The following is a 22,238-nucleotide window of genomic DNA, read 5'->3' on the forward strand; positions in this document are numbered from 1 at the left end:
TGTCAGCTAAGAAGATGCTAGACATGAGACAGATTTTTGTTTTCTTAAACACACAGTTTATTCTGCTTTATTCATTGTATTTTACACTTTGAAAAAGATAACAGTATTTGAAGGGCTAAAATCTCAGTTTCTCATTCTAATATGCAAAATGAAGTTTTGAACTTGAATCTTATTTTAAAAAGAAAATATCTATGTAGGTATAGCAGTATGCGAATGTAGGAAAATAATTTTGCAGATGCATAATAAAAATGCTCTTCACACAGTCCTCCCTGCTTCCTCCCATGCTGTTAGGGTCTAATGGATTTTGCCTAGCATAACTCAATTCTTGTGGAATCTTACAGCAGCTCTGTGAAGTTTATTAAAGAACAGGTAACCAGAATTACTCCTTGTGTAATTCCACCCACAAGTGAGGTAATTACACCTTGCGTTGGGCATTAGCGGACTATGCCAATATGAGCTGGTTCACTTGTAAAGATCTCTCAGCCGTTTCACGTCTGGCATCAGTGTCAGTCTCTTTGCTCAGAAGTGATGAAGAGCTGGTGCAAGCAGCAGGCACAGCAAAGCTGGAGGAGAAGAAAATAGGGTGTGTTGAGCTGAACACAGCCGTAAAGGAAAAAAGACTGTAACAAGATCATACAGAAATAAGGAGGAGGAAATACGTGTTTGGAGGAGCTGTGGGTGTCCAGGAAGACTGTTAAAGGTGGAGAACTACTTTCTCCTGTACCTAGGAACACTGAGTTTCTGAAGGTGGGTGTCTGTCTTTCATCAGAAATCACCATGGCAGGAATCTGTAGTTATCTGCGTTATGGTAGTAAAAGAATCATTGCCCTTTGGTGATGCTTTTCTTCATGAGTGGTGAGGCTGAGGTGGTGGCCGGAGCTTCCCATGTCATCATGCCCCTGTAGTGTTGCTGGATGTCGCTGTCTGGGATGCGTTAATGGGGTCTGACTGAGATTTGATTTATTTCCCATGGCACTGGTCTGCTGGGTGGTCTCTGCCACCCTGCAGCAGCGCCAGAATGAGATGGAGTGTGTGCAGGGCTGTGTAAGAGCAGGATATGGGAGATGCCTGGTGTTCTGTGTAGGGCTTAGCTCGTGTAGTCTTGCTTCATCACAAGGAGCCCTGGGAGAAATTAGAGTGGTGGTGGTTATAGAGAGGAGATGTTAAAGAGAAGAAGAGGAGGTTTGGCTGAGCACATATGTTTGCATGTGTGTGAGGTAACTGAATTTTTCTTCTGTGTAGTTTCTTGAAGGGACTTAAGACTTGGTTCTACTGCACAGATCTCTGATTATTGTAGACTCCTTTCCTGTCTCTTGTCCCCCAGGCATACTTTGCTCTGCAGTCCCTTTTTCCTGGCTGTTGCACACTTCTGAGCTTGAGCGGGTGTCAGCACTCAAAACTTGAAGGTGGCAGAGACTTGGGATGAGTGGGTGGATGTGGCATGCTGAGCATGAGAGTTTTTGGAGGAGGAATATGAAGTGGAGCAGGTTTGTGTTCAGAATGAAAACAGGAGTGATCCAGGTGTTGCAAGGGGCCCGTGAGAAGGACTGAGCTATGCTGAGAAACCAGGCTGTTGGCACAGAAGGGTTGGGAGGATGTCAGGCACAATGCAAACAGCCACCTAAGTCTGATTAATTTTTAGCACTGATAGCAAACTTCCTTAAATAAATTGCTGTTAATGAATAGAATTTGTTAGGACTAGCTGGGTTTGTGAAAGATGCATGTCAGCAAAAACAGCCATGCAAAGAAAACGCACTTGGGAAATCTGTTGTTCATCCTCTGTCTTTTCTGTGAATACTGTCATGAATCTGTCCTGAAAGCAAATTTTCTAGACGTGACTTTTACTGCTACAGCCTTAACTCTGATGACTTTTGCAAAGAATGTACTGCATATAATGTTTCTGCTCTCTTAAAAAAAAAAAGTAGTAACTTTATGTTTTTAGCATTATAAAGGAGATAAAATAAGGACTTGCAACAGTTCCCTTTTCCAGGCTTCTGTAGCTGTGATTAATTCCTTATGGTAACAATCATCCTCTACATCAAACCACAATATGATGGTCAGGTAAAGGTGCGTGGGAACACAGCAGGCATCTGTTTCTATCTGACACAAAGTCAGCGGTTTAGGCTTACAGAAGATTATGATTTATCAAGAGGGTATAATTATAAGCTGTTGTCATATGGTGGCACCCAGTAGCAATGATGATCTGTTGCTGCTCCTCTGGGATGTGTACAAACACACAGTAAGAATAAGTTCCAGGACTTGATTGTATCTCCTCTATGTACATGTGGTTGTATGGATCCATTTAAAGGGTCATTAAAGTTCTCCAAAGCTTATCTGCTGTCAAATTAAATGCTAATAAATGTCTGTTAATTATCACAGTCCTCTTCACAATAATAAGTTATTAGAATTGAATTTACTGTGCATTTTACTACAGTGGGAGGAAGCCAACTTTGGTGCTTGGTCCTCATCTGGCATTTGAATGTGTATGTATAATGCAAGGCAAAAATTTGGCCACAGTCTTCCTGGTACTGAAGGCTGCCTGTGTGGTGATGGGGTAGAAATGTTCTATGCTCTCCTCCAGACTCAGCTGATTTCTGTGCAGAAACTGGTCCTGCTGTAGGCTTGCAGGAGAACCGCATCATGGGGCTCTAGTTCTGTATCACACCATGGGTGCCTAGAAATGTGGTCAATGTCAGCATCCCTGGGTCATTCCAGAAATTAACCCGTCAGCTACCTGAAAAATATTAGGATGGTTCATTAGCCCTCTCTCTTTGTGTCCATTACAGTGGGGTAGTAAGGAAAAGTCACATAAGAGATCTGTGACCAAGGAGGAAAAGATTTAGCATGCCATATATAGCATAGGTATAATCATGTGAGTACAGCTCTCTTCCCTGAAGAAGAGTATTGTGTATGGAATTCTCTTTCATTGCAAAGACACTGTCCTTTTGCAAGCAGCAGCAGCATCTTTCTGGTTTTGGTAATTCAGCCTATTAGTAAGAGCTGTATGGCATAGTAAATATGCAAGATACGAAGCTTACTTTTATGTATTTCCTGAGCAGTGCAACTGGAAGTGAAGTGGTGCCACATCCCCTGCACATGTAAATGGCATTGTAATTTCTTCTAGGCAGTGGTCAGAAAATGATACATATTCCATCACTTTAGGACATAGCATCAACTTGACCCCAGAGGCTAAACCTTGCTCAGTTACTGTGCATTTTAGTGGTGTTTCTCCAGTTACTTTGGTCATACTAGTTCAAATTTATGTCAGCATACGTTAGACAACAGCTTGGTATTAGGTGTGCTGATTATGCGCTGTGGCATAGAAAGTGGAGCAGGATGACAGGGAACTGGGCTGGCAAAAGGAGATGTGCTTATGGCATCTGTTTTGTGTCTCTTGAATACTTTATTTCAGCCCTGTATTCCCTGAGTCATGTTAATCCTGGTATCGGTAGGTACCGCCTACACCCAGTTTATTTCTACCTTGAGGTCATGGCATAGGGTCATTATCTCACTTTCTGACTGTAAGCCATACTGCCTTGTAGGTTGATGATGAATTCATGGCTTTTAGGGAGTCATGTCTGCTCCTGTGCATGTGTGCACACACACACACCCCACTACAAAATAGCAACTTCAAAGCCCTCGCTGGGTAATCTTCACTGACATCAGTGAGCACTTGTTACTCATCGGAGGAGCCTCGCTGACTTGAGAGGCACTTTCTTGTGAGTAGGAGTTTGCCAGTGTTAGCAATGGTGGCCCAGCCTGGCCCCAGAGGGTGATGCAGTTACCCTAAGTTTGGCATTGCCTGGGCATGGGCATATACACGCAAATGCACAAAGAAAAAAAAAAAAAAAAAAAAAAAAGGTGTTGGTATTACATGTCCAGGATTTGAAAAAAAATGAATTGTTTAGTGTCTGTTGTTGACGGTGTTTAAAGTCAGGCGAACATAATACCTGCATCCCTGTAGATAACAAGTGCCTCCTTGGCTGCACATAATGATGTGGAACATTTTGTGTTCATGGCAGTGACACTGTGGGCTGGATTCTCCTCAACTCTTTGCCATCTCCACCCACTGACATGGAGAGTTCAGGGGTGTAGGCCGGGCCGATTTGGTTCTCTGTTTATATAGGACATAGACCTGCATGCTCTGAATGTATTTGTTTAAACAAGAGGTCAGCTGTTAACAGAAAATGGTACATGCCTTGCTGGTTAATGGGAAAATGAAGGCAGTATTGTCATGATGATGGCTTTAGAAACAGAGATTGTTTCAAGTATGACAGAGGACACCCAGCTAAGTATTGTTAAAAAAGGTTGCTAGAATAATAGTAAGTGTATGATGAACTTAATGCCAAAGATAATGCAGTTCAGTAGAGTGACTTCAGAATCCTGTTGTCATTCAGTATTTCTGCTTGTTTTGTGTTGGTAAAGAGCTGATTTTTTTTTTTCCTTCTCCTACTTCCAATTTTGAAGAAGTAGGTTATCTGTAGTTGGCTATAGTTTTGAGGTTATATATTAGCAAGCATTATATTATTAACCCTTGCAAGTCAGCATTTATTTTTTGTAGTATAAACATAGTATATGCCTATACATGTGGAAACAAAAGTCAGAGATTTATTTTAAAGCTTTAAAGGTGGATATGTGGTATTGGCAAGAAGCAGAGTGTACCCTAAGGCGTTCTTATATTGCCAGTTGGGATTTAAGCTTTTATACTAGTAAATTTTATTGTCTAGGTTAAAAGCCAAGTTCATTCAATTAAATTAATCTCTGATTCTTTTCCAGTGTGGCAGAGTTTAACCAAGGATGAGTGTAGCTATTTTGTTAAACATTAAAAGATGCTGTTGATTTGATATTTTTTTAACTAATATTAGAGTGAGCTCAAAATGAAAAGAGGTTTTGAAGTTTTTGCATGGGGCTGCCATGCTGCCATTAATGAAATTGATCTTTATTTATTTACTTATTTAATCATCATGCTTGCCATGATTACAAAGCTTGTAATTTAACACTCCTCCTTGGTCTGGCAAACTGATCCCTGTAGGCAGATGCTGGTGGCCACTTGGAAGTCTATTGAACTGACTGCAAAGATTTGATCATGTGGGTCAGTCTGTACAATGTGGGGTTTAGTTTCAGAGACAATGATTCACTGTTGCCTAATTTTGGAACTCAAATAATTGCTTTGCTATCGGTGCTGCTTTTTGAAGTGTTCCTAACTAGGGTATAAAAGCAGGTAGTTTATGTTAAATGGCAGGAGAAACAGTTTGTCTACTGCATGAAACCACTGTGTTTATGTATCAGTGTAATGCGTGTAATCCATGCACAGGTTTATGCATTCAGTGTCCTCCTGGAAGTGTCAGAGATCCACAGTGCCCCTGAGCACTAGATTTAGCATTTGATGCTCAGATGTAGTTTTCAGATCTATAAAGTGTCTTCATCCTTACAGCTCCCCACTGGCTGTGTTTTTCAAGACATTGAAGAGCTTAGTACTCTTCCCAAGTCAGCTGTGATTTATGCTCAATCGGAGAGGACTGAGGCAGCCCATTGAACTTACCCTAAGGGAAGCTGTCATCATCAGGATGATTAAAAAGCCTTGTTGGGCATATGATGCAATATCAATGTGCAGGATACCCTTGCTGCAGGTCGAGGGCTCCAGCCCCAGCTGATGCTTCTGCCCAGGTACCTGAAAGATGGCAGAGCCACAGGTGCAAACTCAGAAACAGAAGGAGCAGGCAGGAAAGGTTGTTCCTGTAGATTTTTCTCTAAGCAGTGAGGAGAATGTGAAAGAAGGTTTAGGAAGGCTAAAATACCAACTTACATAAATGGAAAATGGCTTAATAAATGCAGTGCTGACATAGTATAGGTAAGATCCTGTTGCCTAGTTGCTCCACATGCCCTGTTGTGACAGCTGGGGTGGTTGAGCAGGGTAGCACATATCCGCTCCCCTCTGCAAGTTTTCATGTTGCAACTCCTATATGGATGTCTTCTGGCCAAAAACTTCTCTCAGGCGTCACTTTAGGAAGCATGTTTTGACACTGCCTGCTTGCATATGTGCTTAGAGGGAGTAACTGCAGGTGTCAGTGCAAAGACAACTCTTCTCTTGTGTGTGGTTGAAAGGTTGCAAAGTGAAAAAGTCAGTGAGAATTACTTAGTTTTCTTTGAAAAAAAACAAACCCTAACTCTTCCTCATTAAAATTGTATGAATCTAACAAAAATGTATATTAACATTTGATATATTTGGGAGGAGATGATTATTTTTGATATGAAACATTGAGTTTAGAACAATCCAGATCAATGACATGGTATTTCAAGTATAAAAGGTTTTGGGTAAACCAAGAATTTTTTTTTTCTTAATTATTTTAACCACATCAGTATATGCACCTGGGGACAGAGATGACCCTTCATTGTTACTGTTTGTGGAGAGGTGACGTTAACAAGAGATACTGGCCTGAGTGGGTTCCTCAGCCTGCTGTACCCCTTACCCCTTCCTTCACAGGAAAGGTTTGGTATGGAGTGGCTGATTCAATATTGAGAGGTATGGTTCTTTGGGTTTCTCTTTGGATTTCATCCATGTGCCTTTTCTTTTTTTTTGTTTGTTTGTTTTGGTGGTTGTGACACTGACATAGGTGAAAACCAGGTCTGCTGAGAAACATCATTAAAACACTAGATGTTGTATGTAACTTTGTCAGGGTGAGGAGGAAGGGATTTGGTTGGGATGTAGCAATTGGCAAATGTGCTGAAGTGTGGTAAGACCAACTGGATGCAGTCACCAGGGTGCAGTCAGATTTGATTGTCCTGTACTTAGTTACTCTTCCTGTAGTTACTGACAGGTGAGGCATCCTGCAGTGTAGCAGGCATCTGCATGTTTGAGCTAGATCATACAGTACCTGATCTTACAGATGTAATAATCTGGACTGGTTGAACAGCAAAAAGAGTTTGCATCCTACTTCAGATTAATGAGATCTGTCTCTTAAAGCAGGGGGTTTAAGATGAAATTACTCTGTATTTATACAACAATCACTTGTTGTGGTGTGAGGTAGCTTATATAAACTTTTCTTTAGGATTGTTTTTGTTACTGTGCATGAAAAGTTGGTTTATTTTTCTTTTAAATAAAATTTGAAGGTAAGATCAAGCTATTTTTCCCCCCTGCACATAGGATGTAACCACTGCAGTGGTGCAAATTGCAACAAAGGTGTTGTTGCTTTATGTGGATCAAGCAACGTGGAAGTTCTGCCTTGTGCTGTGTGGGTCTCTTCTTCTTTCAAGACCAATGGGCTGGACTTCTTGAGCAGATGAATCCCATGAGAAAGAGCTCCTTTCTCTTGTGTCATGGTGTCTATCTTTGTGATAGTGGCTGTGCAGTGGAGGACAGAGCCCTGGTGGAGGGGTAGGGATGGAAGAGGTGGAGACAGGAGGGCAGGGATATAGCCTGGAGGTGTTGGCTCACCTCCATGGAATCGTAGAGACATTTTTGATCGAGTTGAGGAGTGCTTTGAAGTCCTCTAGTGGAAAGCCTGCCTCCTTGCCCCTGTCTTCGCTTTCAGGTGGGTAGGTTTTCTACCTACACTTCACCAGAAGTGTAGGTTTAGCTGCCTGTGCTTTACAAGAACAAAACGTTTCCTGTGGCAAACAGAAATTGCATATAGAAACCCAGGTTTGATTACTCAATTCTGAGTCTCTCTGTTCTTACAAAAGAATGGTTTTGCCGCATTTTTTTGTTCAACTTGTTAAGTTTTAAAGGAAAATATTCAAATTGTGCTTTTCAAGACCATTTAAAATATTTAAGTCATCGTCTTGGCCAGCAGAGAAGACCTTGGGGAGCTGGGAGGTAGAAAGGCGGAGGAAACAAAAGTACCTGTTCAATTAGAAGTGCCGGTGCAGATTAAGGAACGCATAGCATTTTTCTGCCAAAACTCAAACAGCAGTTTCAGTTCAACTGTTGACTGACACAATCATTGTCCCTGTTGCAGCATCTGAGTAACTGTGAGGAAATACCTGAGTATCTCCTGGTTGCTGGTGGTGTCTTGGTGACCTCATGCAGTGATGTGTATTTTCTCCCACTGGTGCCTGAACGCACGTTGCTGCCAGGGGTTTCTTCCATCCACGGTGCACAGGAGCGAGCACTGGGCTTCGTCTCTGTGCTGCTGCCTATCCGTGATTGAAACTCTTGATGCCTCCTCTTGGTGCATGGAAGCACATTCCTGAATGTTGAACGGTGGCATCTTACTCTTCAGTTAGGAGTGAAGGCAGCCCTGTTGACCTTGGGCTTGAGAAAGTCGCTATCCTAGTGGGTTTTATGGGGTTTCCTTCTACTTGTTTGTTTTTCAATAGTTGAAACTTGCTGTTGTTTGAATTTTGAGTGAAATTCTAATCGCTGAATAACTTTAGTTATTTGTATAAATAATGAGGGAATCAGTTAACAGCTTTGTGTTTCTTACTGTTCTGGTTATGCCTACTAGGAAGCTTTAAGGAAATACATGAACCTGTCAAGGCTGCAAAAGCAAGAGAGTCTCGTTCTTGAAGAGAAGAGACTTGGATAGCTCATAAAATTGCAGCCTTTTGGTGCTGTGGAGAAGTAAATTGAAGTCATTATGACATTATGGCAGAGAGCGTCTGATCTGCCAAACTGTCAGCGTTTGATGGACGTGGTATCTACTGACACGACGTTGCACGAGTGCCAGCCAGTTTCTCTTTCTGTCAGCACAGTGTTGATACTGCCAAGTGCCTGTTACTCCCTCAAACTACTGCACGTGTAGAAAAAGCTGCTGATCAATACTATAAAGGAGCAGTTTATGTTTTTATGTTTGGTGATTATCAGATGTGTATTGATCTGCCTTTTGGTTATGGGTGTGTAATGTTAGGAAATCAGTGATTGAGACGGCTGAAGTATTGGTAACAGATAATTTCTCTAAATTACAACATCAACATTTGCAACACTTAATAACTTGCCAGATAAATACAGTTTCCTGACAGCTTTCCAGCATCAGTTTCATTTGGGAGCTGAGTCACTAATGCCCTAAAGTTTAGGAGGAAAAAAAAAAATCAATGAAAGTATCAGGAAGTGAGGTTTTTTTTTAGTATGTTTGGTGTACTTTTGTTTGTTTGTTTGTTTAACATAGCACGAAGTGAGCGTCCCAAAGACATGATCTCACCACCCTGCTATGACTAGTGCCTCCAAAATGAGTCTGGAAGCAAGTTCTGAAAGTGGAGATGCAGCAGAAACAAAGGTAAAAGAGCAAATGCTGATGTTATGCAAGATAGCAGATGAGAAATGATTCAATAATGGTTACAAGCATTCATACAAGGGAAGGAAAACCCACCCAGATTCCCAGTTAACAATATTGATTCCATACTCGAAAAATGAACTGTAGTTTATTGCATCCAAGTTGTAGGAAATGTTCTCTGCGGATCCAGGGAGAGGTATGATGGGAGGGTTTTTTGCTATGTGCTTAGACAACAAAGTAATATGGGAAGGATTAAAGGACTTCTCAGGTGAAGTCATTCTCTATTTAATGCTTATGAGAAAGCACTGGCATCTTGTAGTCTTGGCTGAATATATTTTGGAGGATTAAGGATATTTCTGCCATTGTATGAGTGACTGTTGAAAATAAGATCAAAGCTCCACTCTTTTATTGGCGTTCTCTCATAGCAAGGGTGTGTGCTTTCTATTTTACTGTGTCATAATTTCTAGGGTATAGTTTTGTTTGTTTGTTTTTTTTTTCCTTGTTTTTGTGTGTGTGATAGTTTGTCATCCCTAGTACAGTGCACAAATCAGTTATTCAGGTAAAAAAACTGTAAAATCTGGATGACCTAATTATAGATTTCTTAATTTGCACTCCTGTGGCCTGTTATTAAGTATTCCCTTACTCAGAAGAACTCAGTACTTGGAAATCCCATTGCAGTCAACGGGAAATGCAATAATAAGCACTTGGGAAAGCAAGCTTTCCTTGTCAAGCACTTAAACATAATGGTTTGTAGAGATACCTGAGACATGAAAATTCTTTACCTAAATTAGTAACCTAGTTAGTATCTCCAGAGCCAGTGAAGTGTTTGAAAAATGTTTGCACATAATTTGTGAAATTTCAGGTTTAATTTTAAATAATTCTGCATCTTGTAGGTATTTTTGATGGGAGTAGATGAGTAGAATTTGATTATATATTTTAAGTACTGTTTCTTTTGGAAGAAATTTTCAAGTTTCACAGTGAAATCTCTGATTTTGTTTTTTGGTAAATGTACTGTGTCATGATTCTACTCACATTCAAAAGGTATGAGTGGTTTTGAAAATAATAGTAGCCTCACTGGACTTAAGCAGATTATTTATGTGTGTGAAGTTACTCAGTTGCATAAGTGTTTGCAGAACTGGGGGATCTGTAAACTTTCAGTTAATGGCTTAACTTTTTCTTCCATTCTTAATACCTTTATTTTTAAGATGTCTGAAATTCCTGTATTTACAGCACAGCTCACTCTCTGCATTTGGTTTCAGAAAGGAAAAACATTTTAGGTCAACTTCTGTTCATGTAGAAGGAAAAAAAATTGATTTGGAAATAGAACGGATTTTGGCTTTATGCGTGTTTCATCAGTGATACAATGGATTCATTCATAAACCTTTAGTAAGATGTATTTTGATATTTTTCCTTTCATTGTAAAACATAGGTGCAAGTTTTCTTGGAGAATTAACAACACAAAAGCCTTAATTTAGAGTTATAATTGCAAAATGATGACTTTACCATTTGGAGCAGTTTAATGGTTTTATGTGGAATGAGTAGATGGATGAGGCTTTCTCAAATGCAGGCCTTTTTAGGACACTGTGAATAATGTGCAACAGATAATTTTTTCTAGTAATAAACAGTAAAGCATGGAAATGAGAAGACTGCATATTTTAGGAAAGTGTATTCATGAATGAGCAGTTCTAAATATGTCCTGAAATAGTTACATACAGTATGGACATGCTGTGAAGCTCAGGACATTCTAGATTTCCTCAGACAGTATAAAATGCTTCTTGTTATTAAATTTTAAGCAGGATTCAGTGTGTCATTTTATGTAGTTGTTCTGGGCAATACCTGGAAGTTTAATGCTTTCAGACACCTTTTAGTTTGCTCTGCAGACGAATTGGGGCATTTTCAAAGTAGCAGTTAAAGTCTGCTGAAGTCCCATGCACTAAAGGGTAGACCAAAAAGTACTTCCCTCAAAAACACACACTATAACCTCCCTCCCTCTGTTTTTACCCCATTTCCTTCTATGTGCTAGAGACTTTTTTTTCCTTTCTAGCATTCTTATGAGTACTTATCACTAAGTTATCTGATTAATTCTTGCATAAAAAAGCCAGTGAGGAGACTTACAAAAAGCATAGCTGAAGTTTTCAAAGGAACCTTCATAACACCATTTCTAAGACTCTCCAGCTGGTTTGAAAATTTCATTTTATACCTCTTCTGTTGTCTGCCTGTATTGTGCATCTGTGCACGTGCAAGTACAGAAAATGTACTGTATGGTAAAACTGGCTGAAATATCTGTTTCAAATTAAATGTAGTCATTGAGGAAAGATTGCTTTAGGCTCAGGTTATTTCACCAATATTCTACATTGAACTTCTATTCAAACCCAGTATTGCCTGTTCAGAGACTGTGGAGTTGGAGAGAGGCTTGAGTGAAAAGAAACTTCATCATGTGGTTGGGTGCCAGAATGAGCTGACCTCTCAAAGACATATGACCTTCAATTCACTATACCAAGATATTATCAGAGTAAAACATTACAGCTCAGGCTAACTAATGGAGAGGTTATGACATATGACTTTTGGTATAAGAGGGCTACTCAAAGCATGAGGTCAAGAAGGCACGTTTTCAAACAAGGATGCTCTTGCCTACTTCTAAATCACTTTATGCCCTCTGAAGTTGGGATACTGGTCTCATCTCTTACTGCTTTTCTGAAGATGGAGGATGGGTCTGGTTTTAGAAAAAGTATTTTTTTTCATCTGAATCACTGCTATAGTGGCTCAGATTTTAAGGAAATGTCCTCATGATTATGCATGCTCTGTTATTTTGATACCAAATATGAACTGTTTCTGTCAGAAAGGGAAATTTAGTATGATAAAAATGATTTTAAAAAATCCCAACCAACATTGTGGCAGTTAAGCTCGAAGTCAGCCATAGTAAAGCCGCAGAGTGCTTGCAATGTCTCTGAAATGGCACTAAATTGTATAACAAAGAATGATGACATGGCAGCACTTGATTATCCTTAGAAGTTTCATACAAGAGGTTCCAATTCATGTTAGAAACCAACACTGTAGTATTAGGAAAGCTATACACTACTGTGGTCTGCAATTTACATATCATGTGCTTCACTGAAGATTAGCTTTATTAAATCAGCCACTGCTTGCAGATGTGCTTCAGCAAGACCACATGTGAGGCTTTAAAATTTTTTTTTCTTTCTCTCATTGATGAAACAAGCAGAAACAGACAGGCTTGCTGCATGTTGCTTCTCCATTCATGGAAAAGATGAATTCAGAACTATTAAGCCAGTTTCCTGTTTAAATTGCTGGATTTTTTTGTTGCCCAGAACTGGAATTCAAATTCAGCTATTTCTCTCTGACCTTGACACATGTTTCCTTTTCTTGGCCAGCTGGAAAAATGTTAGAATAAACTTCATGGCAAGACACGAAAAAAATAATTAAAACCTTACATGTAGTTTTTCAGCTATTGGTTGTGTTTCTTTAGAGAATTTATTCAAATAATTATAGATAAAAGTAAGTGTAACACTAGCAGAAAATCTGCCTGTGGATGTTGGAATTGAAGGCTGAAAAACTGTGATTTTTTGCACATTTTATGATTGATTATTGATGATTGTGGCAACTCTCTCTGGAAAGCCTTTATTGCGCTGAATGAATGTGACCAACTTTTGACTTCAGCCTTTGTTCTGTAAGGTACTTTAAATGAGGAGCACCTTTGGTGCTCAGCAGCTGCATTTCTTCCTTTAGTGCTTTCATCAGTGCAGAACAAGAACAATAATGTGGAGATAACTTAATTATAAAATGCGTAGATGTTGTTTCACTTACTTGGTCAATAGGCCAGAGACTTGGGAATATGAACCAGTGAAGCAATAAGCATTCTTCTAATAAGGATGCATTTACAAATGAAATAGCTTTTAAATTTGATGTTTCTGTGCTACGCTAAAGATATGTTGTGTTTTTATGCCTTGGAGTTTAGTATGTTCCTGTCAGGGGGTTATCAGAATAGTTTAAATATTTTGGGTTGCAGATCCCTTATAAGGAAATGCAATGTGATTCAAGAGGTATTGGTTCAGCTGTGCTTTTGGTTTATTTGATGTATACAGAAACATAGTTCTCCTCAGTTTTGTGAAAAATACCATTCTAATAATAACAGTACAAAATGTGGGTCTTCTCCCCAAGCCCCATACTGTGCAGTTAAACCTAAGCTGGGCTAGAAATTGCTCTTTTTTTGCAACACAAGCATAAGTTCCATATTGGCATAGCTCACCCTTGTAATTAGCTGCTGCTGCACAGGCGTGGTGGCCCCGGGTACAAACTATTGCAAGCACATCTCTGGATCTGCATGTGTTGTTTTCATTTACAATGTTAATGTAGATGACAAACATTATTAATATAGGGTAATTAAAGCCTGCATCTAAAGCTTTCTGACATCTCTGCAGTTTGTTTTATTTCAGGCTGCAGGAAGCATTATGAACTCTGAAAAAGCTGTAAAGAGAGATTAATGGAAGTTGCTCAAAAGAATTTTAGATTTAAATGTGAAAGTCTGTAAAATTACTGCTCTTTCTTTTATTTATTTCATGATTTCTAAACTGCTTTGGTCAAGGGCTTATGTAGGTTCTGGATTAGGAGAAATACTTTAAAATAAACGCTGGGATGAAGTTTGATAATAGATGAGTTCAACTCTTTTTAATGTTTTAAAGTTGTTCTTCAGTTAAGTTAGACCTTGTTGCACTGGTACACATCTGGTCATTTACTCTCTTTTGGCTGGATTTCCTTAACAGTTTGCCTTTATTAACAGCTACCAATTGACTCTTAGAAAATAATTTAAATTTTATTTGATGGTATTTGTAATATGATGGCCATATTGTTGCTGGAAAGTGAAATCAAATGCTTTTTAGCTGCAAAATTTCGACAGGTGAGCTTCACTGTTTCAAACAGAGAAACGACTGGTTTTGCAGTGAGAGCTGTGAAGTTTGGTGTGTGTGCAAATACACTGATAATGTCCTCTCTTCATAGTAGCATGTCCTTTATTCAAAAGATCTGTGTACTGAATGCCCTTTAAATCTTACTGACATCTTTTTTATTTGTCATTGTTTAAGATTTAAAAAATCCCTGTCATTAGTTACCAAAGTTTATTAACTTGATTTTTGTTCCTTCCCTTTGGCTGCAAGATAACTGCTGTGAGTTGGTCACTCAGGTTCATTTGATGGAGGCACAAGAAGGATGTCTCTGAAGCCTCTTGTAGGCAGCCGTGGCAGTGTCTGGTTTGCAGTAAAGGAGGTGTCTGTGTTCCTGACAGCCTGTGAGGATGGAAGTAGTGACACACAAACAGAGCAGGTAGCAGAATGGGAGATGTGTGTGTTTTGAGAGCTTGGTGGGTTTTTTTTGGTGTTTTTTTTTTTGTTCTTTTTCTTTTTCTTTTTCTTTTTCTTTTTCTTTTTCTTTTTTTCTTTTGTTCCAGGGAATCAGCACTATTTGCCTTCCCCGTTTGAAAGTTGTGTTGTCAGCTCTTTTGCATGCTGTTGACCTCTTGCATATGTTTATAAAAAGGCAGGGAAGGGAGTCCTCTTTACCTTGCCAAGGAGTATTCCTGCTGCTGTGCCAGAGATGGTGGCTGTGCTCTGGGTGGCTGCAGCGCCAGCTGTTTTGCAGCTTGCTGTGAAAGATAAGCCTTGCCCTGAAATTCTGTAGCCACTTAAAAGTGATTCCCCACCCTTTGACTGGAGGTGGTGGGGAGGCCTTCGCCCTTTTCTCATACAGCAGCAGATGGCTTTGGATTTGTTACTAATAATCATGGGAACATAAGAGGGTCTGAACTGGGTCAGGCTGAAGATTCATGTGCTCTATCCCCTCTTTCCTCTGACAGTGCTTGGAGCATCAGAAGTCTCTTGGGGTGCTCTCCCAGTTTGACCAGTTTGCAGTTCAGTGACTAAGCTGGAGGTTATAGCTGAGTATTTTTGGTTTCTTAGCCTGGATGGGCTTTTCTTTCTGGAGTTTGTCCATTTGCAAATATTAAGCCTTATATGAACTGATTAGATAGTGGTGAGGTGTGCTAGGCAAACTGGGAACTTAAATTCTGGGCGTTTTGGTTTCCAGCTGATGTGCACCTCGTAGGCTCAGGCAGGGTTTAAAAATAATTCCAGTGCAAAAAGGAGTAATTCTAAATGTATAAGGAAGGTAAATGTCAGCCTTGGCCTTCTAAACAAAAACTGAAAGGCTGGTGTCTTCCTTCTTGTATGGGTGTAAGTCTCCAGTGAGTGCTAAAGTCATTGCAGTAAGTCAGGAGGGACACTTGTCTGACTTGGGTTAGAATTTGACCCTCAGTTTGTAAGCAAAGCCTTGAGTGGGTGTAAACCTCTTGTATGCTGGCAGTCTTTCTGCAAGCCCTGAGATGAGAGAAACTTTTGATTAAATGAGCTGTACCCCACTGCCATAATGACTGAGTTCCCAAAGAGCAGTTGCCTTGAGAAGAGGTATCGTGTTGACCAGACAGGGCCTGTTGATGGCCAAACACCACTTCAGAGGGTGGAACAGCTTCTCTTGGTCCAGTCATCTAGGTAGCAGCATGAGACAACCCTTTGCACCTTTGGTTTGTAATCTGAAGCACATGAAGGAATGTTGTTTTCACAAGTTACAAGTTGATACTACACTGGAGAATAATTGATGAAACAGAGGCTATTCTGGACTTCATTTTCCAGCATTATTGCTGTGTCTCAGAGGGTTGGTCTGTTGACTTCTTTATGGGATACCTAACAATTTGGGCTGAAACAACCTCTTACTGGTTTTGGTGTTAGCAGATGCTGTAACTGCCTTTAGCTGTACCCAAGACAGACACAGTTTTTCAAGTGACAAACCCAGTGAGACACAGTGGGGTTTGTCAACTCCTTCAGAGCTGTCTTGTCTTACAATGGTGTTGTCAGAATCTATTCTACTTATATTCAGGGTTATACTAAAAGCATTCTGGCAGAAGATCTTTCTTTGCCTAATTTTTTGATTACCTCTAAATCCCATGGAGTAAGTGGAGACTATGCATGCTCTGTGCATTTGACCATCCATCCACTGAGTGCAGATGGAATTGTTCTGGCCCCTGTATTAGATGTTTGTAGGTAAGCTATTGTAACTTTCTGAGGAGTATTTTATGATTGAAGCAGCAGAGCAAAAGAATACCACAATTGTTGCTTTAGTTGCGGTTTTCCCGCTTACAGTTTTGTCAGTGGAGAAGGTAGCCCAAAGCCCCTTTTTCTGCAGTCCAGTGGTTCCAAAAGAGAAGATGTAAGCCTGTAAGAACAGAAAGTTCCTTGACTTTGTGGTTATTGGAAGAAGCTTGAGATATGACTGAGTGTACTATAAAAGCTCAAAAGACAAATAGGAGAATTCGCAGACAAGTTTTGGTCAAAAACCTTGCCTAAGCTGATGGATGTACCATGATATTTGAGCGCTTGACCCATGAGGTTTAGTGTTCTGAGTTGGCAGTACTATAACACCCATTTTTATTGTGCTTTCTCTGCAAGTTTTATCCATGCCTGGTTTTGGATATTGTATTTAACACCTTGATTTTAAATATTAGTTGAATGAATCATGCTTGAATTAATCAAGTTCAGGAGATACTTGAAAGCCTGTGAAAAAAGAAGTGTGTCAGAAGGAAGGACAATACTTTTAATTGTAAACCTTTATTTTTCGAGTTGTGATCTTGAAAGGAGTTGTCATGTTTGAATACAAACCTAATACAAGGGTTAAGGAAAAAATGTCTTTATTTTTACAAAATACTTGCTTATAGATAAGGTGGTGTACTTCTGACCCCATTCACAGTAGTAATAACGTGTGCTTTTTTCTTTCAAGATTGTGGTTTTTTACTGTTGGTCAAATTGAGGCTGTTTTTTTCTTACATATATGGCAAGTTTTTACTTGTGAGAAAATCATCTCTTCAGATTATAAACAGTAGCTTTGGTAAATGTACCCATTACTTAAGGAAATGAATACAGGTGGGCTTATCTGAAAAAAAATCTTATCTGTTAAAAAAATAAAATCCCAAATCCTCTAAAGTATTAGCAAATATTGTAGCTGACTCTTGTAAACCTGCCAAAATTAGATTACACCTGCCTAAAAATGTCCTTTTAGTCAGGCATTTTCTACAACTTACGCTTGCTATTTCTACTGAAATATAAACCTCCCTGGCATAGATTACTTAGTTTTTATTTGTGTGCTCTTTGTTTAGTGCTGCAAGTGGAGTGGCCATGGAGTACAGAAGATAATATATAGTTATAGAAATGGTTTGTTTTGGTAGTAAGAAGTGTCAGGTAAGTGTATTGTAGCAGTTATTTATATATAGAGCAAATATAATACTGTGCTGTTACATCATGACTATTTAAGACTGTCTGCAGTGTAGAAATATATTAAATAGGGAGTAAATTAGTAATAAATGGACAAGATGCAAAGAAGTGAAAGCGATGGTAAAGATGGATAACCTAAAATAGGAGAACGGTCTTTATGTATGTGGCCAAGACAAATGGCGTTTGTGTGTTAGGAATAGCATCACAAAACATCCCATAATGAACCAGCCACACTGTAATCCATGCTTATTTGTTGTGTAACAGGTTTAAGGATTTAGCAGTGTGGCTCAAATTCTGCTCTTGGAGTTAAAGAGTCACAGTGATGTTGTGCTTCTCTGGTGGAAAATCTACTTGCTTCAGCATTGCCCTGAGGGGTGAAGGAGTATATTTCTATTTGCAGAATGGGAAAATGTGTGATATAAAGCAGCATGCTCATGCTGGAGGAAAGTGAGTTTGAAAAGCTTTCAAATCATACTTACAGTCCCAGCTGTAGAAAGTGACTAACTCCTGTGAGAAGAATACATCACTGAAGTGAGCATCATCTCTAAGGATCTTACCTTTTAATTTGATAGCTTGCATTTTTTTCCAGTTGCTTGTGAAGAAATAGAGAGAGAAGTGCAGCACTTGAATTCTATTTGTCATTATGCTTCTTGTTATTAAATGTAAATACATAACATTGGCTGGAAGTGTATATTTCAAATAGGCAGACAGGCTAGAGGTCAGTGACATGTGATTTATGCCTTGTTAGCTTCTTTACTAGCTTACCTTTACCATTTATTTGATGGTCCTTTTGGTTAACTTAAGGGATGAACTCTGGGTAGGCAAAAAAAGGGGTTAGTTTACTTTTGGAGCTTATGGGAAAGAAGCTATTTCTCAACTTCTGTCTGTACCTCTGATGAAAAGAGGGACTTTGACTCTTTGAAAAGGTGAATCTTGACTTTATAATGATAATTTGCTCTTAGAAATTATTTGAAGTTGGAACATTTGGCACTGTTTAAAAGTACATAAAAGAGTACATACAAAATATCTCAAGTTCCTGCCTTGAGGAATATACATATCAATTAGAACATAGCAACATGTAGTACACGTATTATGCATTAGGGGAAAAAACTATACAAAACTGAGTGATGGATTTAATTTTATAAAATAATTTTGAGTCATTTGTGGAAAATATAATTTAAGAATGAATGAAAATATAATGAAAAATGAGTTCTAAATGCAGTGTCAGAACAAAAGGTCGTAAGTGGGAAACTGATATCAAAGCTGTATTAGGGAGGGTGAGTCACTACCCACACAAAAGAGAGTAGGGTGGAACTGTATAGGTCCTTGAAGAAGAATGGCGCTGGAGCCTCACATGCAAGGCATTTGGCATGGGTGTTGCCATCCTTTGATTTTTGGGACAGCAGCAGTTGCTGAACAGACAGAGGCGGGGGACAAGTTACTGGCTTGGAGGCTGGACATGGTTCTGTTGTAACTGAGGATATAAAAGCCTGAAGAGTGGGCATCTTCTGGGGAAGAGGACAGAAGGGGCAAGGAGGAGGCATGTGAGTGTGTGCTGTAATGTCCTGGCAAACAACAAGCCAGTGAGCAGGGACTGAGGCTGTACTAATGAGGGAGAGCCCAAATGGAAGAATTAGTCATGAAGGGCCCAAACAGGTTTGGGAGACACAAGGAAGTGAAAGTGCTCCTGGAAGAAGCAGAAGTGTTGGGGACAACTGAGAAAGGCTGGAGGGCAGGCGGACAGACAGGGAAGAGTGGGGAAAAGACGTGGCCTTTAAAGTACATCTGTGGGACAGCAGTGGCCGGGAAGGGAGTGTGAGCCTGGCAGCTGGCCTCAGGTTGTCCAGGAAGAATCTGAGAGGCAGGCAGCATGTGTGGATAGCTGGGGCTAGGAGGCATGGTGGTGACAGCGGTGGGATGGAGCCAGGTCAGAGGGTAGCACTGCCACAGAAGTGATGTGGGATGGGCAGGGACGTGGCCTGTGGTGGAAAGTGCAGTGACACATATGGCCATGGTGGTGTGTTGAGGTCTCTGTTGTGAAGAGTGGTGAGAGGAGAAGGTTCTGGTCTGTGCATGTGGTACATACACTCATTTTTTGAAAGCAGTAATAAAATCTAACTAATATTTTGTGATGCAAACAGATTGATGTTCTTGGTGTATGTAATTCATGTTTGTCTTACCAGTCAATAGATTTGTCTTGCAAGTTATAGTTGTGCTATATGGAAAAATAAATTAACTGGCAACAGCCTGTGCCACCAGACCTTTCTTCCTTGCAGGCTTGCTTGCTTGCTATCCTGTGAGTGATAATTTTAGAGGTTTGGTTTATTTTGAAGTAGTTGCTCAGCATTTGAGTGTTGAGGCTGTTACCAGAGTATCTAAGCAGGGGTGGGGTTTCCTTACTTTTTTCTATGCTCTTAACACTACCTTCCTGTACTAAAGGTGAGCAGTGAGCTTGGGAATGGTTTTGGAGATGTCCACCCAGGCCCTTCTTTTTCACACATTTTCTGCATTTGGCTAATTTTCTGTCTATCTTTGGAGTTCTGGGAAAGTGCCTTGTATGCTGTAGGTGAAGGACTGGCCCAAAGGTTCCAAGTCTTTGATTAAATTGCAAGAAGAGGAGAAATACATATACTAAGTAGTTCTGAATAGAGTTAACGGGGTTCATCTTGTGATTCCACAATGTCCTGACCTGCCAAATTCTGAAGCACGCTTTTCATTGTGCTGTTATGAGAGCAAAGTTGACAGGGCTGGTAAAATGTGCTTTGAAATTGTATTTATAAGGAGTGGATGGGATGTTTGTCTCTTTTAGGTGATACACTGCAGTGATGTTCCACAGAGATAGTTCAGCACTTCATACCAAAATAAGCCAGACCAACAAACAGCTGAAAGATTTGATTTCAGGTTTAGTTTCTTTTCTCCTGACTGGAAGGTTTGAAATCCAGAAAAAGTGATCTTGTGCTTTGTATTCATTTGACATATCAGACTATTATTTTCTTCTCTTTGTGTTTAAAAAAGTAAATGAATGAAAAGAGGAGAAAAGTAGTTACTTCAATGTGCAAATTAAATAATGTTTTATGTTTATGCCATTTTTATTGTCCTGGCTAGGTGTGTTTGGTTTTCTGTGCTGGCAGGGACAGACCAGTACAAGATTCAGTGTATTTTGAAGTTGGATTTATCACATGTGTAATGGAAATGGCTTTTAATGATGATAACTGCAGAAAACTCTAAAATTAACTGTTGGAGTAATGAAGCAACAGCTGACATTTCATCTTTAGAACTACTGGTGAACTTAGGAACTTTTGATCCTTCTTTTAAACTGCTAGCAGTCATCTGTCTTACTGCTATGTATAAGATAAACTCATCATCACAAATTACACTTGTGGATGGACTGATCTTCAGGGGTATTGTGTACTTCAGTGTAAAGAAGGTATTTCTAAGACACTGGCTATCCACAGATTGTCCCTCAGCACTGTCCTCTGCCAGTTTGGGACTGGGGGTGTCATGGAGCCAAAGGTGTGTGTGATTTAAGCAGCATAGTAGGTCCTGAGTCTCAGCTGGTATAGAGCAACCTTCAGCTTGGGTGGTGAGGGATCTCTGAAGTGCAGTGTCTTCGTCTGGGCCTGAGCATAGTCTGCATGCTTGACATTCAGAAATGTTGCAGAGAATGGAAAAACTGTGATTGAAAGTCTTAATGAATTACCTGCTTAAGTTCTTAAGAAGTTTAAAAAAGCTTCCTAAAATAGAGCTTGTCCATGCTGTTTGTGCTTTACAAGAGCTTACGGTGAAATACTTTATATACACACACACATACACATCTCTACACACTTTAAAAAAAAGTAGCCCATCATCTGCAAATGAGATCTTGTCAGCTGTCTGTTTTATGAATTTTGTGTTGTTTCTCAGTGCTATCTCAGAAGGTAATGTTTAACAGAATACTTTTATGGTTTATTGCTTATGATTATTTGTTCTTGTATTTCAGGGCACAGTTCCTCTCCCTTTCCCCTCTGCCCTTTCTGTCCCACTCCTTCTCCCCTGCCCCCAATTTTTTGTTTTGTTGTTTTTTCAATGCACTCTTTTTGCTTTTGTTTAACTGCTTTTTAATTACCTTATAATGGGGTAGAGGGGGAAAAAGTAAGCAAACAAATTGGTGGTGTTACTTCAGAAATAATTTTTGTTACAGTAAGACATTAGCAGTTAATCAAAGCACAGTGCTGCAATTTTCAGTCTGTTAAGAGGCTAACGTTTAGCAACGCTTCTATTATAAGGTAATGATTTTACTGTTGCAGTTTGAGCAGTAGAATATATTGCGTATAAGTGAAATTAATTTATTACCTTGAATTTCTTAATTCTTCATACAGCTTATCTTGCAGCAATGGCCCATAGAAATAATATTTACCTTCCATTGACCTGGTGATCACATGTCTGTAGCTAGTAAACTTGTTTGGTATTAAACATACAACTTTTCACATTTGAGGTCTGCTGTGGACAAGTTACAGCGCTGCATGAGTCTGCTAAATCACTGAAGTTTGTTCTTTACTGGTGAAATTGTTAGTTGTGACAGAATGGAATTTGGATGGGCACTTGGGGCAAGGTTGCTTCGTGTAACTTTTGCTGGGGTAGGAAATCAGCAATTCAAAGCGTTTACCTTCAATTATGCTCACGTTTTTCTTGCATTCAGGTCTTGATGTACACAGCACAA

The 22,238-nt window shown here is 39.6% G+C and overlaps 1 protein-coding gene across 3 annotated transcripts in view; it reads left to right on the top strand.

Annotated features, from left to right (window-relative positions):
- ZNF516 (zinc finger protein 516) overlaps nucleotides 1–22,238 on the top strand; it is a 101,599-nt gene that overhangs the window by 11,551 nt on the left and 67,810 nt on the right. The window contains exon 1 of one of the 3 annotated variants that reach the window (XM_053959644.1): nucleotides 672–747. The exons of the other annotated variants lie outside the window; for them this stretch is intronic. The gene's annotated coding sequence lies outside the window, so the exon portion shown is untranslated. Of the gene's footprint in view, nucleotides 1–671; nucleotides 748–22,238 lie in introns of those variants that run through there. 3 annotated transcript variants of the gene reach the window in all.

The sequence above is a fragment of the Vidua chalybeata genome, chromosome 1 (assembly GCF_026979565.1).
Source record: "Vidua chalybeata isolate OUT-0048 chromosome 1, bVidCha1 merged haplotype, whole genome shotgun sequence".
In the NCBI taxonomy this organism is placed as follows: Eukaryota; Metazoa; Chordata; class Aves; order Passeriformes; family Viduidae; genus Vidua; species Vidua chalybeata.